Genomic DNA, 11,636 nt, shown 5'->3' on the forward strand with positions numbered 1-11,636 from the left:
CTCATCACCTATTTATTTAATCCATCTCCCTGCCCACCTTCCCTCGGGTAATCTTCAGTTTGTTATCTATAGTTAAGAGTCTGGTTTCTGGTTTTAGGCATGCTGGTATTTAAACACCAAGAGATTATTAATAAATATACAAGACTAAAAGCAAGTCTACATTAATAACAGCAAACTACATTCAAATATAGAAAAAGTACTAGTAAAAACAAACAGCAAAAATAATTCAAGGAAGATAAAATTATTTCATTTACAGAAAAAATACAGATAAAAACATTGGTAATTCTGATGGGAAAAAAGACATGAATACATGAAATATGGACATGATTAGGAGATTATCATATTTACTAATGTCTGGAAATCTAGACAAAGTATGCAATATTTGTAGGAAAATAAAATTTGTCAGAATTAAGAAGAGATGTAAACCCTTAATAGACCAAAATGATAAATGCAGAGGGAAAAATGTTTTAATGTCAAATAGCTCCACTCAATGAGATCACCAAACCAGATCATTTTATCAGCAAAATCTATCAAATACTTAAGCAATTTCTAAATCAAATGAAATAACAAGCTTGCCATTTGTTGCTGTGAATTTTCCATATTCCTGATGTCAAAATAATTAGATCACAAAAATATAATTTAGTGCCATATAGTATTAAGAGAGTACAAATTTATCTAGCAGTCGATTAAAATAATACAAAGATTCACCACAATCTGAACCCATTATCTGAACTCAAATAAAATACTTTAGACAAAGCCTTAACTATCACACTATAATTTGGGATAGCAAATTAATCTAGATCACTGACTATTCTTGTATGGACTGCAAACTAAGAATGTTTTTCATGTTTTAAAGTGGTTGAAATTTTAAAAACTACATAACATGAAATTCAATTCAGTGTTCATACCGTCATTAAAACAGTCCGACATGCGCTGCCGTGGTGTCTGGCTGCTGTCACACTACAAAACAACTGCGGACCTCCGACACACCACGTGTTTTGCAAAGCCTAAAATATTTACTATCTGGCCCATTACAGAAAAAGTTTGTCAGCTCTTGCTCTAGTGACTTCCTAAAAAACATTGATTTGGTCATATTGGTTTGGTTAACATAGTATTCTGTTATCCAAACCCAGAAAACAAGTAGACTTTGAGTAGGGAGGGATTCTTGAAATACAACAAAAGATAAATTCTGTGGCAATTCTGGATTTTGTATATCTAAACTCCATAACGGGTGCCTGGGTGGCTCAGTCACCGAAGCGTCTGACTTCACTCGGATCACGATCTCACAGTGTGAGTTTGAGCCCTGCATTGGGCCGACTGCTGTCAGCGCAAAGCCCGCTTTGGATCCTCTGTCCCTACTCTCCGCCCCCCCCCATGCTTGTACTCTTTCTCTCTCAAAAATAAACATTAAAAAAAGTCTTCATAACAATGAAGAATTTGACCAACTTCCAGCATTATCTTTTATGAAATATTTTTATTAAAAACAAAATATTATATGCTATAATAAAATCAGTGTGGATATAATGAGTGACTTCATGAGTTACCTCCTCCAAATACCATGTCTGCATTTTAACTACTAATAGTCTTATAATCCTACATCTCATGATGCACAGCAGCATATCAAAATAATAGTTAGAAAAATAAAGACAAAACTCCCATTTAACTGGTTCGTATGAGCATGATCCAAACTAATTTGAACATGAAATCCTATTCACTCCTAATTGCTGTTGTTAACATCTTTGGGAATATATACACTTGAGAAGTGTTTTGGATTTCTGTTTTTGGCAAAAATCATGAAGGCTGAAATTAAGGAAGTTATTACAGATAAGCTAGGAATTTGGGGGTAGAGTATTTTCCGTCTCCCTAATATCAGGCACTACAAGATGCTAGAAAGCACCTGGAAGCCATTAAAAATAAGATACCTGATAAAGGTAAATACATGGATAAATATAAAAACTATGATAATTTTGGTTTGTATCTCAAGATTTTAAACAAGATTTAAAGGGAAAATGCATGAAATATAAATCTATGTTAATAGCTGTATGATATATAAAGGTGTAATTTGTGTTATCAGTAACAAAGATACCACCTGTAAAAGTATAGATAGAGCTTTTGTCTGTAATGGAAGTTGGTATCAATTTAAAATAGATTGGTATAACTTTAGGAAATCATATGTAATCCCCATGGTATCTACAAAGAAAATACCTATAAAATACATGAAAAGGAAATCAAAACACCACTACAAAAAATTACCAGAGCAGAAACACAGCAGAAATTTTTGTGTGAAAAAGTACAGGAGTAGAAAAACCTAAACTGTAATGGACAAATTGGAAGAGGCTCAGTGTGAACACACCTGAGAATTAAAGATTCCAAGGGGTCCCAGTTGTAGGGGAGCCCCACACTTTTATGAGTTCTACCACCAGGAGGCCAAACAAGTTCTCATATGAAGATTGGCAAAAAATCCCCATCGTGCTTTTGTTGGGGTTGACGGGGAAGGGAGGGAAAGTCACTATTTTGGAATACACCTAGAGCATTCATAACAAGGCATGCCCCCAACAACCTCATGGAGTTTTTATTAGCATCTAACCATGTTGAAGAGAAATGCCCAACTCCAGCCCATTCTAACCATCCTGTCCCATCTACACTGAAGGGGGACTGAAAGCTAGTGACATTCACAGTCCAGTGGCATAGTTTCACCAAAAGACCAAAATTACAAGTTTTATGTAGAGAGGCAAAAATATCCAGAATAGCCAGTATTGAAGGAGAAGAACAAAAGTGTACCCAACATCAAAACTTACAATAAAACTGCAGAAACAAAAATAGTGTATTGATGAAAGAATAGACAAATAGGTTAAAGGAATGGATTAGAGAGCCCAGAAATAGACCATACAAATATACCAATCTTTGATCAAGCACCAAAGGCAATACAATAGGGAATAGTTTTTTCAACAAATGATACTCTAATAGCTGGACATCTGCAGTCCAAAAAAGAAAAACACAAACAAAAAAAACCCTACACACACCTTACAGCCTTGACAAAAATTAATTCAAAATTGATCATAGTCCTGATTGTAAAATGCAAAACTATAAAACTCATAGAAGATAACATAAGAGAAAATACTGGTGACTTTAGGTTTTGTGATGACTTTTTAATACAACACCAAAAGCATGATCCATGAAAGAAATGATTGATAAGCTGTACTTCATTAAAATTTTTAAACCTTCCACTCTGAAAAAGATATTAAGAGAATTAGAAGACAAACCACACACTAGAAGAAAATATTTGTGAAAGACCTCTCTGATAAAGGATTAGTATCCAAAAATATACAAACAATTCTTAAAATTCAACAATAAGAAAACAACCCAATTTTTTAAAATGGGCAAAAATCCAGACATCACCAAAGAAAAATGTACAGATAACAAACATACAAAAAGATGCTCAATATTGTCACAAAAGAGTTGTAAATTAGAACAAGGAGATGCCACTACACACTTGTGAGAATGGCCAAAATCCAAAACACTGGTAACATCACATGCTGGCTAGGATGTAGGCTAACAAGAACCCCCATTCATTGCTGATCTGATGGAAATGCAGAATGCTTACAGCCACTTTGGAAGATGGTTTGGCAGTTTCTTGTAAACTAAACATACACTTAGCACACAATCCAGAAATCATGTCCCTTGCTGCTTACAAGTTAACTGAAACTTGTATTCACACAAACACTTGCACCCAGGATAACATCTGAAAGATGGTGGAATAGGAAGCCCTACACCATCTTTCCCCTATGGAGACACAGATCAAATACACAAAATAACTGTGAGAAATCCAGAAACCAGTCAAGAGGTTGTTGCACTCCAAGCAAGCACAAAGCCAATGGCATAGAAGCCCGGTAGGAGGTTTGGAATACTCTTCATTCTCTCTCATCAGGGTCCCCGCACCTGCCCCTAAATCAAGGTATGTTTGATTGGAAAACCCTAACTCCCATCTTCTCTCTGGGGATAGAAAGGAGTAGAATGTTCCTCTAAATGACTTTTAGGGGGGCTACCCAAGGGACTGTCTTGCTTGTATCCAAGTACTGACAGGGATGTAATGACAGGTTGAGGATATTTCTGAGAATAAAGACATCAGTGTGTGCCAGAGTCTACAGAACCACTAAGCAGGAAGAGCACCAGACCACGATTTACTAACCTCCTCAGAGAGGCTGCAATATGGTAGACAGACACAAGGCCAAGCTCCTAGTAGAAACCAGGAAATATATTCAAATAGATTGCACACACCAGCCCTGGAAGGATGCCTGCTCAGAAAACACTTGAGAGGTCTCTAGAATCTTTAGCCAGGCTATGTGGAAAGGCACTCGCCTCCTGGGGTAAAGCAATAATTTCCATTAATTTTTAGAATGACACAATAGTGACCTCTACCAGATTTCCCTTTACACTTGGGACTTTAGGGGTGTAAGCTTTGGCAGGGAGCAAAGAGTATATTAGGATAATGAGGTAAGCATACAGTGAGCTCAGAACAGATAATTGGCTTCCCAATATCAAGGAAGAAAAGCAATCCATGTCCTTAGGACATTGCCTTAGAAGAGGCAGTCCACAGATGTCACTGGAATGAAGGTTTTGATGTCCTGGGCAAAGCTGTTTGCAATGCAGGGGTAAAATAATCTTGGTCTTGGAGTGAGGTAATGTCATTTAACGTAATGTCATCTTTATCAGAAAGCTCCTGGACCAAAGTGTTGTCACGTGGGATGTGGGACTGAGGTGACCTTTCTAAGTGGTACCCACTTGAATTGATATGAATCTTAGCATTTGCCATGTTTTATTGAAAGTGTGGCTTTTTTGGAGGGTTTGGGCCTCTGAACTGTAAACCAGTGAAAGCACCCAGATTAACAGTAAATAAGACAACAGAATGTAGTGCAGCTGCCCTTGACGGGTTTTTGTTTTACGGTGGGAATTTAGCGCAAATGCGTCCCGTGTCAGATTAGCAGCTGCCTGGCCCATGAACCGGTCTATGGTCAGTTGATCTCCATAGGGTTTGTGCCCTCAGTCTGGCCTCCAGTACTTATGGCAAGATAAAAAAATGTATAAAGATGAGAGACAAGGTGCCTGGGTGGGTCAGACTGATAAGCGTCGGACTTCTGATTTTGGCTCAGGTCATGATCTTGTGGTTTGTGAGTTCGAGCCACATGTCGGGCTCTGCGCTGTCAGTGAAGAGCTTTCTTGGGATTCTCTCTCTGCTCCCCCCCCCCTCATTCTTTGAAAATAATAAACTAAAAAAACTATTCAAAAAAGATAGATATTAATAAAGAACCTCATATATAATGAATCTGTATATACATGGAGATGAGACACATTTCCCTTTTAAATACAAGAAACAGTGATGAGAAAGTTTTTTAGAGTTGGTATAAGGTGTGAATCGGCCAAGGAACCTTGAATTAAGAGACTAAGCCCGGAGCAAGAGAGGCCCATTCAGGGGTTTGTTTGTCAGACGGTATTGAAAAGGAATTGTTTGAGGACATCATTATGCTTCAGTTAAACTGACTGACTGGGACCTATTAGGGACATAAAAGTCCTATTGAATGCCTCTTTCAAGAGCCCAGCGTTGTGCACTCTGAGAAGTGAATTCCGTACCTTTCGTACTATCAGTAGTGCCTATAACTCTGAAAGAAATAAGGTGTGTCCTGGCAAAGCCTTGTGTTGTGGTCTTAGTATGTGTAGAGCCATGTGTGACACCGATTTACATCTGGGGTGTCTGTGAAGCAACACTTTTTTTCACCCTGAAGGGAATGATTTTTAAGCAGTGGGCCAATAGCCTGTAATGAATATGAAGATGGAGCCATTTGTTGGCTGGGGCATCCAGTGGTAAGGTGACTGCCTCAAGTTTGCCCAAGTATATTGTCCCTTGTGTCCTATCATTTGTGAGTGAAGTCCTGGCTCAGGGAAGGGAAACAGAAACATTACACTGCGCTCCATCTCATAAGATGGCTCCAATCTCTTTGTATGTAGTCTACAAACACTCTTTACTGTACATTCAGTTGATCCCAAGGGGCTCCCGGGCAGCAAAAGGGGAGGGGGAAGGGCACTTCGGCATCTGGCCAAGGCCTGAGGACAAGGGAGACCAGCTCCCGTAGATTTGGCTCCACCCTGTCTTCAAGAGATCTCAGCAGCTGTGCCAAGCCTGTCAGGCACTGTTTTCATGGCCCAAAGCATAATGAGAAGCTGGGTATAGAGGGTCACAGCCTCAGCGTCTGTGAGAGTCTCTCTTTCTAGGAGAGCCTAATAAGTAGCCAGCCATTAGCTGTCTTAATGGTGTATACATGAGGCCAAGATGAACCAGTCTCTTTCATCAGAAGTTCTTGGATAACTTATGGCCGTCAAGTGGTCCATAGACTCTAGGAGGCATGACAGGTTACTAAGCCTCTATGGTGAAGGAATCTCTGAGGACACTAATGAGAGTAACTATTGACTTTAACTTGGACAGACTTTAAGCCTTTTGTTGGAGAGAGCTCCATTAAGGAGGAGTGATTTATCCATGGCAACATCAATTAGATAAAGTAAAATTTATAACTAAGCACTTATGTTGCCACAAGAACCCCAAAAGGATGAAAACACGTTGGACTTGTAGGTCTGCGATGAATGTGTCTAACGAATCTCCTTGCAGGAGCATGTGATTAAGGTAGTGCCATACTCGGGCTCCTAGAGAAAGGCAGACACAGTTAAGATTTTGTCTGCAGTTTGTGATGACAAACCTATTGAGACACCACATGGGCAGCCTGGAAAAAATGTATTATGTCCCTTTGGAGGCAAGGACAAACTACAGCTGAGAGGTTGATGAAGAAGGTGTTAAACAGAGCATGTTAGCCAAATCTATAAGAGCAAAATATTTACCAGTGGTTGAAAATTGAATAGAATTAGTAATTTTAATAATACTGGATATTGGATATGGGACCTCTAATAGATGCGACCATAGCATCAAGATTGTAGTAATTCACCAGGAGGCGCCATGCATTCATTTATGTACTTACGTTTATTTATTTATTTATTTTCTTCCACATTTAAGGCAGGCAAAATTAGGTTATCAAAGGGAGAGTGTTAGGGATAATTACCCTCTATAAATTAGACTTTATATAATAAATTTTAACACGTGAAGCTCTTGTTTTAATTTATATTGGATCATATTACTATTTTAACAAGAATCTCTGGCATTCCATATTATCAGGCCAATTTCCCCACCCCCAACTCCACTGTCTTGCTTTTCTTTTTTTTTTTTAATTTTTAACATTTATTTATTATTGAGAAACAGAGACAGAGCATGAGCAGAGGAGGGGCAGAGAGAGGGGGAGACACAGAATTTGAAGCAGGCTGGTTCTAGGCTCTGAGCTGTCAGCACAGAGTCTGATGCGGGGCTCGACCCACAAACTACACCTGAGCTGAGGTCGGAGGCTAAATGACTGAGCCCCCCAGGCGCCCCATCCACTGTTTTGCCTTTTAATTTAATTAGTTTCAAACTAAGTTTTTAGTTAAAATTTTTAAATATTATTTATTATTTATTTATATAGAAAGTGCGTACACAGGAGAGGGAGGGACAGAGAGAGGGGGAGAGAGAATCCCAAGCTGACAGAGTGGAGCCCCATGTAGGGCTCAAACTCCTGAACCCTGAGATCATGACCTGAGGTGAAATCAAGAGTCAGGGGGCGCCTGGGTGGCTCAATCGGTTAAATGTCTGACTTCAGCTCAGGTCATGGTCTCACAGTTTGTGGGTTCAAGCCCTGTGTCAGGCTCTGTGCTGAGCTGACAGCTCAGCTCAGAGCCTGGAGGCTGCTTTGGATTCTGTCTCCTTTCTCTGCTCCTCCCTGCTTACACTCTGTCTCTCAAAAATAAGTAAATGTTAAAAAGAAAGAAATCAAAAGTCGGACTCTTAATGACTCAGCCATCCAGCAGCCCTTCATAAGCTTTTAAAGAATTAAACAGAAGGTTAGAGTGTAAGGGAAATGATTTTCCTTGTTTTTTAATTAAAATTTTTTTTAACGTTTATTTATTTTTGAGAGAGAGAGAGAGAGACAAAGTGTGAGCAGAGGAGGGTCAGAGAGAGAGGGAGACACGGAATCTGAAGCAGGCTCCAGGCTCTGAGCTGTCATCACAGAGCCTGACACAGGGCTCAAACTCACGAACTGTGAGATCATGACCTGAGCTGAAGTTGGCCGCTTAACCAACTGAGCCACCCAAGGCCCCAGGAAATGATTTTCCAACACCTCTCATGTAAACTAAAATTTTAGGTTCCTTTTTGGGAATGCAATAGGCTCTTTTCTGTTTACAAAGGGGTGTAGGAAAAATGTTATTTCTCATGTTTCTCCTTTAGTCTCACACTACTACCACACAACACTTCGGACACATGATGTATGGGGGTTTTCCCTGTCTGTTCCCGGCACGGGTGGCAGGTTCCTGAGGGAGGGAGTAAGAACAGGGCAGTAGGGAGCACAGAGAGTGAGGCAAGACAAGCGTTTCTGATCAAGCCCAGTTTATTGAGAAAATATCCACACTTTTATAGGGTTTGGGGCAGGAAGCTGACCCGGGTCGGTTGCTAGGAAACAGGGTCAAATGATTATTAGAAAAAGGGGAAACCGAAACTGAAATTTCAAACACAGCATCTAAAGGAGAGCCCAGACTTGCATCTGCCACGCTTGGCAGGGGGGCGATTGACACCAACTTAAGCCTAAATGCGGTTGATCTTTTGTTCTATTGGCTACTCCCGTCTGGCCGTCTCCAATCCCTGAGTGGGAAGTACACATCCTTGGCCTCTAGACGGTTAATCTTGTTTTTCTGGCCGCACCCCACAGGGAGTGACACTTCCTGCCGATCAGCTGAATCTTTGCAGCATCCCACATTTCCCCACTCCAGAGAATTCTGTGACACCAGCTGGGACCTACAATTTAGCTCCATTCTGACACTGTCTACCTGGAGATAGCACCAGAACTGCCTCCTCACCACCCCCACCCCCACAGATATTTCAGATGCCAATCACAATTGGAGGTTGTTACTTTGTGCTTCTGACCCATCCGCTATAAGGAGGTTCCCAACACCCCCTCCTAAGGTTTGATTCATGTGCTAGAGGGGCTTACACAACCCAGGAAAACAGTTTACTTGCTGTTTACCGGTTTATTACGAAAAGGTATGATAAAGTATATAGAGGAACATCCAGATAGAAAGGTGCACAGGGCTAGGTCAGGGAGGATCCTGAGTGCAGGAACTTCTGGCACATGGAGTTAAGGGTGTGCCGCCCTCCTCGTAAATGGCTGTGTTCATCAACTTAGGAACTCCCCAGACCCCGTTCTAGTGGGATTTTTATGGAGGCTCCCTCACATAGGCACGATCGATGAACAACTCCAGTTCTAGCACCTCTACTCTCTCTGCAAAGCTGGACTTCAGAGAGGCCCATGTGGCAAGTACCCGAGGGTAGCTTCTTCCCCACAGCCAGCAAGGAACCGAAGCCCTTAGTCTAACAGCTCACAGAGAATTGAATTCTGCCAACAACCATGTGATCCTGCAACCAGATCCTTTCTGAGACCTCTGTTCTGGGCAATACCTGAACCACAGCATTGTAAGACCCTGAATCAGAGGACCTAGCTAAGGCATATCTGGGATTCTGACTCAGAGAAACTGTAAGATAATGTGTGTTGCTTTAAGCTAATGTGTTAGGTAGCACTAGATAACTAACACACCTAGGTTACCAGAGCTAAAGACCGGTGTTTATAAATGTCATAATTCAGTGTTTCTCACTACTATTTGTCCTGTAAGGATGATGTTTTGTTTCAGGACTAATGATTAGGTGTGTGGTTCACTCCAAAGTCTACTCGTCTGCCCACTAGAATTACTAGGGATGCTCGAACCCTTAAAGCTAATCAAACAGAATTTCTGGGGCTAGGGCCTGCTGAAATGTATTTTTTAAAAACTCTGCAAAATTATCTTGCCCAAGATATTTATTAACTACAGAGGAAGTTAGTGCCTCTAAAACGTAGAAATCTAACAGGGAGCATCTTAACCATGTGATCAGTGGCGACTGTTAGATTTCATCAGCATCGTGCATCCTCTGACACTATGCACTTCTGTGCTATTGATGCATAGCCTCAATGTAATCAGAGAGCACCGGATCAAACCCAAATGGAGGAATATTTTACCAAATAACTGGCCAATATTCCTTTTTAAAAAAGTATCTAAGTCACGAAAGACAGGAAAACACCGAGGAACTGTCACAAATTGGAGGAGACTGAAGAGAAATAACAAGTAAATGCACTGTGGGGTCTTGACCTTGGACTAGATAGACATCAGCAGGAAGGACTATTGTTTAATTACTAATTTGTATCATGTTAACTTCCTGGTTTTGATAATTGTACTAAGGTTATATAAGATGTTAACATTAGGAGACACTGGATAGACTACACAAGAACTGTTTTGCAACTTTTTTTATAAATCAAAATTTATTTCAGAATAAAAACAAAAAGCCTCTCTCTCCTTGGGAGTTTCTCAAAGTATTTCCTTTTGCTTTTCAGAAGCAGAAGTAACATCTAGACATTTACTTTTACTTTGGTGATATCTAAAGGACTGTGCTAGCAGGAAAGGTAGTAAACCAGACCAGGGTGCCATCTTGTCAGAAAACAGGAACACTTGAAATGCTTCATGCACTTCGAAACATTTCTCCCTTTATTTTGTTTTTCAAATTACAAAAGGTATGTATGTTGAAACAAGTAAAACAATACAAAGATATATAAATTAAACAACCATTTTTCCCTTCCCTACCAAGATCACCAATGTTAACATCTTGCTGTATTTCCATCCGTCCATCCTTTTCTTTGTTCATATAAACATACATGCACATATATACATACAGGGTTTTAACTTAAAAAAATAGATTCATATACAGTCTTCTGCGATTTTCCCTTTTCATTTACTATAGCACGAACATATCCACAAATCAGCAGAGTTTTAGCTCCCCACTCAAATAGCTTTACTTCATCACACATTTGAGATATCATACTTGGTTCATTTATGTATTTTTTTTTCTTTTTGGATTTCATTTTCCCTCTCTGGCTCCCTCAAATCGGCCTATATCACCCACCTCCCCCCAACCAATGTATACTCTTCAATACTCTTCTCCATGCGTATAAAATCATACACAAACATATATGGATACATATTTATCACTCATAAACACCTAGAGGCATTTTGTCACTGATTTACAAAAACAGGGTCATATTTTACACACTTATGTTATGGAATTCTATTCAAGTCCACTGGCATGGTTTAGTGTGTCCACCTTAATGGCTATATAAACATGTTATGGAATGGATATAATTCCTTCCCTTTTCCAATTTTCCTATGGAGGTGCATTTATTTGGATTCTAGTGTCTTATTGCCACTAGGAACAATTTTATAATAAATATCCATATTCATCTGTCCTTTATGTATTGGGGTTTTACTTCTAGGAGATTCCTCAAAGGGACATAAGTACTTTAAGTTATAATAGATGTTGCCACATTGATTTTTTAAAGAGCTGTAATGATTTATGTTTCCACCAGCAGTATATAGAAACCTTTGTTGGGACAGCAAAAAGCAGTCCTGCTATTTTTTGTCAGTTTGATTGA

This window comes from Suricata suricatta, chromosome 16 (genome assembly GCF_006229205.1).
Source record: "Suricata suricatta isolate VVHF042 chromosome 16, meerkat_22Aug2017_6uvM2_HiC, whole genome shotgun sequence".
Classification (NCBI taxonomy): Eukaryota; Metazoa; Chordata; class Mammalia; order Carnivora; family Herpestidae; genus Suricata; species Suricata suricatta.